Source organism: Rattus rattus, chromosome 2 (genome assembly GCF_011064425.1).
Source record: "Rattus rattus isolate New Zealand chromosome 2, Rrattus_CSIRO_v1, whole genome shotgun sequence".
Classification (NCBI taxonomy): Eukaryota; Metazoa; Chordata; class Mammalia; order Rodentia; family Muridae; genus Rattus; species Rattus rattus.
This window is the reverse complement of record NC_046155.1, coordinates 91,809,830-91,821,018: the sequence shown is the minus strand read 5'-3', so window position 1 is coordinate 91,821,018 and position 11,189 is coordinate 91,809,830. Positions and strand designations below refer to the sequence as shown.

Below are 11,189 nucleotides of genomic sequence, written 5' to 3'. Positions count from 1 at the left end.
TAGCGTGGCAATGCTTCTTAGTTTTGCCATCTTTGCTGGTCTCCTCAGAGAGAGGCATAGCCAAGAACTTCTCTTGGTCTCCCTGCTGGTTCTAATCTCTCCTGCTGAGTCCTGCAGATTAGGCTGAGTCATGCTACCACTGCTGATTCGTGCTTGCTATTCCAATACTACTGAACTTGATTGCTGGTATATTCACTGAAGTATGTGCAAGTAGATCGAGCTGCCTCTGCTAACTTCTGTGAACTGAACTGCTGATTTCCTGACAGTGCAGATGAGATCTGCTCCAAAGAACAATTTCTAAACAGGTTCACTTCCCCTGTATCCTAATAACCTTTCTTTTCTACTACCTCTGGTGGGTGGTGGGCTAAAAGGGAGATAAAAGCATTTAAGAAAAATTATTAAAAGTAAGGTCAATCGGTCACAGCAGCCATCTTCCAGTAAGTCACCAAAATAACAAAAACAAAAGGAAAGAGGAGAGGTACTTGGCATATGTTCTCTAGGCCTTTTAGGAAACATGGAGTTGTTCCTTTGGCCACATACATGCAAATCTACAAGAAGGGTGATATTGTAGACATCAAGGGAATGGGCACTGTTCAAAAAGACTGCCCCATAAGTGTTACCATGGCAAAACCTGAAGAGTCTACAATGTTACCCAGCATGCCATGGACATCATTGTAAACAAGCATGTTAAAGGCAAGATTCTGGCCAAGAGGATCAATGTGCAGGTTGAGCACATCAAGCACTCGAAGAGCAGAGACAGCTTCCTGAAGCGGGTGAAGGACAACGATCAGAAGAAAAAGGAAGCCAAAGAGAAGGGCACCTGGGTTCAGTTGAAGCGCCTGCCTGCGCCACCCAGAGAAGCTCACTTTGTGAGGACTAAGGAAAGGAGCCTGATCTGCTGGAGCCCATGCCATACGGATTTATGGCCTAATGGACACAAAGGAAACAAAGGACCCTGACTGCAAAGTGTTTTCCTTAGGTGGAAGTGTGGTGTCTTCTCCCTGAAAGAAAATGTTAAAGCAAAAATATATAAATAAATAAATCTAAAACTACACACTATTAATGGGCAGAAATTGGAAATATAAAAGGCCCTTTCTAAACAAGAGATGAAGTTGACTATATCACAGAAAGGTCATGGAAGTGGATCTGGCAACTTTAAGGGTTGTAGGGAAAAATTAGTAAAAGATGAGGATGTGTTGGTGAAGGCAGTGGCAGCAGAGGTAGTTAATTATGGAAGCAGTGGTAGTGGATATAATAAACTTGGAAGTGATGGTGGCATCCATGGTGGTGGTCCTGGTCACAGCACTAGAGGAGGATATGCTGGTGGTCCTGGTCACAGCTCTAGAGGAGGTTATGCTGGTGGTCCTGGTTACATTAGTAGAGGCGGTTATAACAGTAGAAGTGTTACCAGTAGAGGTGGTTATAAAGGCACTGATGATGAATAAAAAGGATTTGGAGGTGATGTTGTAGCTATGGTGGTGGTCCTGGTTATAGCAGCAGAAGAGGCTATGGTGGTTGACTATAATAGAGTTAATGATGATGGTATAGAAACCAAGGTAGTGAATATGACGGTGGTTACAATGAAGAGGGACATTTGGCTGAGGTAACTACAGAGGCTGTGGGAAATATACTGATTTTGGAAATTACAGTAGACAACAACAATCAAATTATGGACCCATGAAGGAGCACAGTGTAGGCAGAGGATGCTTAGGTAGTCTCCATCGTTGTAGCCATGGATCTGGTGATGGAGTGTTACATATGACTGCAGAAAAGGGATACAGTTCCTATCAGGAGACAGTGAGGAATTGCCAGGAAAACTGCAGGTTACTTTGAGAGAGTTGTCTCAAATGCATTATTTTACTTTATTTTTTTAAGATTTATCTATTTATTTCAGGTATGTGGGTATACTCTCACTGTCTTCGGACACACGAGAAGAGGGCATCAGATCCCATTACAGATGGTTGTGAGCCACCATGTGGTTGCTGGGATTTGAACTCAGGACCTCTGGAAGAGCAGTCAGTGCTCTCAACCACTGAGTCATCTCTCCAGCCCGTCTCAAATGCATATAAAAATGATAAAAATCTGCCAATGAAGGAATAATAACCTACAGACAGAAAAGTAAGTACAGCTTAGACAAAAAGCCTGTCTTGCTCATGACTGTCACAGATACAGTTTGCAATATGTACAGCTATTTACTAATGTAACTAATGTCAGCTGGATGGGAATTCCCTTTCCTTTCTTTTCTAGATTTATGTAGAGCAAACGAACCAGTTCTGCTAAAAGGCAACTATACAAATACACATCATCATAAGCTATAAAGAGTTTTTAAAATCCAGTTAGAAGTGGAGAAAAACTGGAATTTCTTAGCATTCTCTGGAGAGGGCTGTAGTTCTTAGAAGACTGTTCGGCATTCTGGCACAATTCTATGACATCTCTCTAAAATACAGGGAGCATGTCAAAAGGAAATCTCGGACTGGTTCGGCCATCACACTTGATCCCAAAGGAGGGCCAGTCTCTGGGGCAGTTCATCTTGCTCAGCAGAAGCCATGCTTGTTCCCATGGAATGGGCCTGGCCCTGAGTCAGCTCTATGTTGAGATCGAGGTCTACCTCATCTGCCATTTCCTGGAGGGCATATCCACTTGGTTCTGGGGAGTGGTCAGCGTCGTCATGCTGCTCATGGTGTCTTCCGTTTGCTGTGTCTGGACGTCCAGGGTCTCAAACTGGTGTTGGAATTTGTCCATCAAAGCAGTTGGAATTTTTCCAGATTCACAGTTTTCAACATCGCGTCCACTGACTTAACCACATCCGCCATGGATTTGGTCACTTTAACCATTTTCACTGCAGTCTGGACTCTGGCAGCCACTGCATCCACTCGTGCACTCATTCTCAAGAAGTTCACCACTTGATTCTTCTGGCGGATGGAATTTTCAGCATGTATCCTGGCAACTTCCATGTTGCCCTTCTGAATGGCCTTTTTAATTTTGGCCTTTTTGGCCTTTCCGGCCTTTTCCTCCTTGTCGAATTTTTTGGCACTCCTGTTCAGTGCCTTGGCGGTGAATTTCAGATTGAACAGATGTTTCTCCATGTTGGACAAGGTCGTGCGGCTTCTGTGGGGTTGGCCCAGGGAGGTAAAATTCCTTTTCGTTACTTCACGTATACTGCCAGCTCCAGGAGATCTAATATCTTCTTGTGGTCTCTGAAAACACCAATACACATGTGGCACATATAATTTGAGGGCGCACACACACACACACACACACACACACACACACACACACACACACATCTCATACACACCACAATTAAAAACAAAGAAATACTGTAGAAATTAAATGACCATTAAACATGTAACAGAATATTCTAATAGTCTATCACAGAAAAAAATCAAAGAAATTCAAATTAAAACAATGAAGCATCATTTATATCATCAACAAATATTTTTGATGTGTATCATTTTCAGTTTGGTAAAGAGAGATAAAAACGAGTGAGCATTCTCACCTAACCTAGCAGAAGGGCACATCAATAGTAAAAGACTTTCAGAGACCAAGCACAGCATACAAAGAACTCTAAAAATATCCATCTTTTCTATCTATTCACTTTCTTCCTAGAAATGTAACCCACTCCCCAAATACATGAGAAAGAGCATTAAAATACAAAGGCATAAGGATGTGATTCCAAGTGTTTCCAAACAAGTACTCAACCACTGGTCTGTGTCGCTAGCCACAACAGTATCTCCACAGCAGTATGTGTGCTGAAGGATGGACACGCAGTTTCTAAAGCATGCATAAGGAGATTAAATAAAGCAGGCAAACATTTAGCATTTAGCATTGTGGATGCCTATTTATTTCAGTAAATGTGTAAGTAATGATTATCTCTGTATGTTGATGTTGCAAGTGGATTAGGTTTTTGTTTTCAGTCTTAATCTTCTAATTTTTCTAGGAAGAATGAACTACTTATGTAAAATTCAACCAACTAGAGGCTGGAGAGATCTATCAGAAGTTAAGAGCTCTTGAAAAGGACCTGGGTTCCTTTCGCAGCAGCCACTTGACAGCTCCCAACCATCTGTAACTCCAAGTCCAAGGGATCCAATGCCTTCCTTTGGCCTCCCCCAGCCACCAGACATACACATGGTGCACATGCAAGTAAAACATTCACATACACAAAATAAATCTTTTTAATTCAACCAACTAGTTATAGAGGCTATGCCACATCTTTGAGGCATAAGTCACTCACCATCAAGAAAGCAGTGAATGAAGGAAAAGGATGTATAACATATAACCAGCTAGGGGTTGGGGACTTAGCTCAGTGGTAGAGCGCTTGCCTAGCAAGCCGAGAAGGGCTCCATTCTGCCTGGAACAGAAGCATGAACTTAAGAGGTAAAGATGTCACTGGAAGAGCTTGAAGGGCTTGAGACCCCATATGTACAACAATGCCAAGCAACCAGAGCTTCCAGGGACTAAGCCACTACCTAAAGACTATACATGGACTGACCCTGGACTCTGACCTCATAGGTAGCAATGAATATCCTAGTAAGAGCACCAGTGGAAGGGGAAGCCCTGGGTCCTGCTAAGACTGAACCCCCAGTGAACTAGACTGTGGGGGAGGGCAGCAATGGGGGAGGGTTGGGAGGAACACCCATAAGGAAGGGGGGGGGAGGGGATGTTTGCCCGGAAACCGGAAAGGAATAACACTCGAAATGTATATAAGAAATACTCAAGTTAATAAAAAAAAAAAAAAAAAAAAAGAGGTAAAGATGTCAGCAAACAAAGATTAAATGCAAAAGTAATGGGAGGGAAAAGTCAACCATATTGATTCTACACAGGAGCAAGTTCCAAGACAGCCAGGGCTACACAAAGAAACCCTGTCTCGGAAAAAATAAACAAACCAAAAATAGACAGTGACACTGACACTGAGCTCTGGTCTCTCCAAGAACAAGCACAAACACACATCAAAAAAAGGCAGTAATGTACTGCCATAAAGATAGATTGTATAGATAAGGGGTAGGAACACTCCTAAGAATCCAGAAATAAAGTCTTAAAACAAACAAACAAACAACAATCAACAAAAACCAAAACTGAAACAAAAAAACAGAAGCATAAAGTGTGACTCCAGGGAGTTTTACCAGTCTGACTAGACAAGCCTCTTGATGTTGTGTACTCAAGCCCACGCCTGAATGAACTGAGGGTACAAACTAAAAATATCTGAGAAGAAGAGCATCCCAGGTAATGGGCAAAAGCTCAGAGATGGAAGGAAAGTAGAGAACAGATAGAGGGTAGGGTTAGAACACACGAGGACTAGTAGTAAATCTTAATTCTATTCCTAAGTATAAAGATCCCGTAAGGCTTCCATTATAATGCTCTGGTTGCTACTGGGAAAAGAGTCAGTAAAGGGACAGGAGCCAAGCCTAGAGAAAAGGATCCACAGAACCAGTCAGAGTGGAACATTCAGGAACCCTCATATCATGGCTCTCCAGCTCCTGAGCTGAGTGATCTCAAGTTCATTTCCTTGTACCTCAGTTTCTCCACCTTCAAGTGAGGATGCTCACTTGAAGAGATGCTCACAGTACATATGCTGAAAGGCTATCTGGACGGTTCAGTCAGTGCACATAAAACCTTTATGACAGAACCTAACAGAATAAATACTCCACAAGTCCTAGCACTTTGAAGCCATGAGACTATACTAGGCTTACATTCTCAGCACACAGTAGGCACAAGCAGGAGGATACTGTCCACTCAAAGCTAGTCTTGTCTATGTAGTCCATGCCAGTCAGGATTGTCAGGATTGTATAAAAAAGACTTTCTCTAAAACAAACAAACAAAACAGAATAAAAAGCCAAGGATGGGAAGATAGCTAATGAAGTGCTTGCCTTACAAACACGAAGGCATGAATTTGATCTCTGAAATCTAATTAAACAAAACAAAAAACCAAGTATGTGTTAATAATCCTAACACTGGGATACAGACAGGTAAATCCTAGGGGCTCGCTGGGAAGCTAGACTAGCCTACTAGCTGAACTCTAGGTCAGTTAGAGATCATGTCTCCAAAATAATAGTGAATGGAGTCTGGGAATGACACCCAAAGTTGCCTCCTGGAATGCACATGGACATGGGCACACTCAGACAGCCACAGAACCACCAAAGAGGAAGATGTTTAAGACTGGGCCCTAGGACATCCCCACCCTTCCAAATGTCCCCACAAGGCCCAAGACTTGCTAGAGCCTGTGCATCCTAAGGGGCTTTGTTGTGGTTATTGTTGTTTTGATTGTTTTTGAATGGTGGTGAGTGGGAATTCTAGAAATGTTACTAGAACATGGGTTTGGACTCCTAAGGTTTGCAGAAATATGAATGTGTTGAGTCCCATCTATGTTTGCAGGGTCGATTGCATATAAAAGGGACACCCTACCGAGTTAGGAGACCTGAACTGTCACCTGCTTTTTTTCTGTGTCAATTTGTGGTAGTTTGACCATAGTGTAACAATAAGATATTTAGGTTACTGTTTGTTCTTTAAAATTTGCTTCCATATATACAACTTTACTTGACATAGTCATGTGTTCCAGTATCTAAAAATATTCATTCATAGATAACATCTTGGAATTTTAAAAGAAATCACCGTAATGCTTTATTTTTAAAATCTTCTAAACTATGTGTAAATGTGCTATGAATGCAGGTGCCAGTGGAGACAAAGAGGGCCTTGGATCCCCTGAAGCTGGAGTTGCGTCAGTTGTGGGTGCTAGGGACCTAACTCTAGTCCCCTGCGTGAGCAGTCTGTGCTACTAACCAGTGAGCCATCTCCCCAGCCCTCGTTGTGCTTTTTTTTTTTCTTTTTCTTTTTTTCCAGATTTTATTCCCCTCCTGGTCCACCCTTCTCATTGTGCTTTCTTAAGGAAAAAGAATAATAACCATCTTCCTCTCAAAGGAATAATATGTCCTAAGTTATATCCTCAACACTATCATCAACACCAGTCCCATCCTGGCAGACATGACCCCTTGCCATACAACTTTCCAACGAGCTTCTGATGCCTGTACTCTCTTCTAGGTACAAAAACCCCCTATACCAAGTGAGCTCCAGGACAGCCAGAGCTATATAAGAGAAACACTGCCTCCAAAACCAAACCAAATAAACAAAAACTACACAAAACCCCTCCTGTACCCAACAACAGGTCACAGTCAACCCAACAGCTCCAAGTTCCCATGGCCTTAAAAGAATCTTAATCCAGAGGCTGGCAAGATGACTCAGTGGGTAAAGGCACTTGCTGACAGGTCAGAAGATCTGAGCTCTATCCCCGTCTCCCGCATGCTGGAAGGAGAGAACAATTCTTAAAGTTGTCAGTCTTCTGACCACCATGGGTACACAACGGCACACATGCATGCCTGCACTCACACTCATGACACACATACTAAATTTAATAAAAAATTCAAAAAACAAAAAGTATCTAAGACAATATATAAAATATTTCAAAAGGGACAACAACGGGAGAAATAGTTCAGCAGCTGAGCAGTTAAGAGCACGGGGTGGGGGGGTGCACTAGAGAGATGGCTCAGCGGTTAAGAACATTGACTGTCCTTCCAGAGGTCCTGAGTTCAATTCCCAGCAACCACATGGTGGCTCACAACCATCTGTAATGGGATCAGATGCCCTCTTCTGGTGTGTATGAAGACAGCTACAGTGTACTCACATTCATAAAATAAATAAATCTTAAAAAAAAAAAAAAAAGAGTACTGTGGTGGTTTGAATATGCTCAACCCAGGGAGTAGCACTATTTGGAGGTGTGTCCTTGTTGTACTAGGCGGGCTTTAAGACCCTCATCCTAGCTGCCTGAAAGCCAGTATTCTCCTAGCGGCCTTCAGATGAAAATACAGAACTCTTAGCTCCTCCTGGATGCTGCCATGATTCCACCTTGATAATAATAGACCAAACCTCTGAACCTGTAAACCAGTCCCAATTAAATCTTGTCCTTACAAGAGTTGTCTTGGTCATGTGTCTAACTAAGACAAGCACTTACTATTTTTTGCAGAGGACCTGAGTTCAGTTCCCAGCACTCACACTGGGTGACTTACATCTCCCTGTAATTTGAGCTTCAGGAGCGTCTGATGCCTCTGACCTTCATAGGCACCTGCATTCACATGCACACACCCACATATAGACACACATGTATACATAAACAACAATAATGATTTTTTGAGACCGGATTTCTCTGTGCAACAGCCCTATTTGCCCTAGAACCTGTTTGTCAATCAGGCTGACCTCGAACGGTCAGAGATTTGCCTGCCTCTGTCTCCTGAGTGTTGGCATTAAAGGCATGCACCACCATACCCAGCAAAATAAATCTATTTTTAATGGGGAGGGGACCAGGAGAAAGGAGGTGGGGAAAGCAGATATAACCCAAATATACACTAAGAAAATTGCCTTGAAGGGCTCTTCCACCAATGCACAGGATCACAATGTCTTCAGCCAGCTACTGTGAAGACTCACACTGCACTCAATTAATAACCATTTCCCACAGCTAGAGGTCCAACTTAATAAGGAAATAAAGACTTGTAACTTACTTTTAAAATTGAACTTCCACAGATCTGTCCTTGTTAATTTTCACTATACTACAAACACATGTGCGTACACACACACACACACACACACACACACACACACACACACACACATGATCCATAATGATAAGTCACAGAAAATAATGCTTCACAAAAACCGGGTCTTGATATGGCTTCAACCAAGACTGGGTTTCATATTTATGCTCTCCGGGGACCAGTAAGAGTAACAAACACATGGGAACTAAGTAGGTAACTTTACTGTAAACATGATATTGCTTTCTGAACAAACTGAACATGGAATAAAAATACTATTTTAGCAACTAATCTTGTATCACATACTGATTATTAAATTACTTAAAAACAAACGAACCAGAACATGGTCCAGGGACCAACGAGATAACGCAACTGGTAAAAGAATTTATTGGCAAGCCTGATAAGCTAAGTTCAACCCCCAGGACTCACATTGTGAAGAGAGAACCAACCCCCACACACTATCCTCTGATCTCTATCCTCACACCATGACACATGAATTATCTCTCTCTTGGGGTGGGAGGAAGAGAACTTAAAAAAGGAAAAAGGTTCCATCTCCCATGACACTTCTTTTACAGAGCTGGGAATCACACCCAGGACCCTGTACAAGGTAGGTAAACACTCTGCCACTGTGTACATCCCCAGACCTTCCCATAACTTGTGTGTCTCTTTCTGTACAAACGCTGTGGACCTAAACATTATCCCAATGCAAAGCAGTAGCCTGTCAAAACAGAGATGGGGAAAAACAGCAAAACCATCACAAAGAATACCTCCTTTTCCACACTAATACAAAGCACCACCCCTCTGTAAGTTGGTTTTCCTTCACCTCTAGGTCTCTATGAACAGAAGCTAGTGTTTACTCAAGCAAAGAGTTAGATGCCCATTCCCCACCATACAAGAACAGAATTTTTTTAGTTATAGTTTTGTTTTTTTTTTAAAGATAGCTTCATAACCCAAACCAGCCTTAAAAATATTCTCTCTCCCCGTGTCTGAGTGTGTATGTACAGGGTGTGCATGTATGCGCATGCACACAAAAGCCAGAAGACAACCTCGGATGTCATTCTTCAAGCATCATGTATCATTTTTCAGAGACAGGATTTGTTGGTACTCTCCTGAAAGGATAACCGCTAACTGCAGTTCCCAGCAACAGCAAATGTAACTTAACATGTATATAACAGGAAAAGTAACTAATTTGGTCTTGTTTGTAACCAGAAAATACAAGCCTACATGTTTAGCCTCTTTTTCAGGAGCCCAGAAAAGTGACTTCACCAAAAGTAGCATTTAAGTAAGGACCATATTTATGTCCCACATAATTTTTCCATGTGTGGTACTAGGTATTGACCTAAGACACTACACACGCTGAGCAAATACTCTACCATCTTGCTTTTAGGTTTTCCATAGCTGTGTGTGCATTCTTGTGTGTATACGTGTCCACATGCACACATGTGTGAGTATGCATGCAGACCTGAGGCTGAGGTTAGCAGTGTATTGCTCTCCATCTTATACACTGCAATAGGGTTCCTCACATGAACCCAGAGCTCTACAATACTTCTAGTCTAGAGCAAAATTCTCATCTCCATTTTGTTTCTTAGCACAAGAATTAGTTGGGGCCTTCACATCCACCGGGCATTTACATGGCTTCTGGGGACACCAATTCCAATTCTCACCAAAGCTCCCTCCCATTTTTATTGTTTTAATTTTGAAATATCAACTACATTTCCCAAGCTAGCCTGGAACTTGCTCTCCTCCTGCTTTAGCCTCCTGAGACGACAGGCCTGAAACCCTAGGTCAGGTCCCACTTCATTTATTAACTTTGCCCATTCATTTCTCATCAAGCTCCCAACACTATGCAAGTTCACAGGAGAAGCAATAAGACGATAATAAAGTGGAGCAATGGCTCAGCAGTTAAGAGCATTGGCTGCTCTTTCAAAGGCCCAGGTTCAATTCCCAGGACCCACATGGCAGCTCACACCTGCCTATAACTCTACGTTCAGGGATCACAGACATACATGCAGGCAAAACACCAATGCACATAAAATAAAAATAAAATAAATCTTTAAAAAAATAATAAACAGATGCCTAGATACCCAGTGCTTTCCCCAGTTAAAGCAGGGTAGACCTGAAGAACTGTATGAGCAACAGTAACAGAGCGCCTCTCTCAAGGCTGCTGACAATGACTCCTTCATGCAGGATTCCTTCTACCATATTCCAGTTGACCTCCCTCCCATTTGACCTTCCCAAATAGGAGAATAAGGGGTAGAGGTGAATTCACAAGTCTTTAGATTCAAACTTGTCTTAGCTAAATTAACATCCAAGATCTCAACTTAACAAAAAAGACAGACAAATGCCACCAAAATGGACTTTTCCTACTCAGAGTAGTTTGCAGAGAACTAACAGGGATACAGCCACAGCACAGTCACGTTATGATGGTTCTTTATGAGGAGAGGCCCATGGAGAGAGCTTCAGTTCTTGGGCTGTTAAATGAGGTTAAGCAAATCACTTGTGCTCTGGAGCACAAGGTTCTACTTCAAACAAGTGATTCCCACAAAGAAAGGCCTTAGTTGGGCTAATCTGCTACTTTCAGCCAATTTTACAAAAACTAGATTCTTTATGAGC

The 11,189-nt window shown here is 42.2% G+C and overlaps 1 pseudogene; it reads right to left on the bottom strand.

Annotated features, from left to right (window-relative positions):
• Positions 1-2,378: 2,378 nt before the first annotated feature.
• Positions 2,379-4,027, bottom strand: LOC116891678 (annotated as a pseudogene).
• Between the last annotated feature and the right edge of the window lie 7,162 nt (positions 4,028-11,189).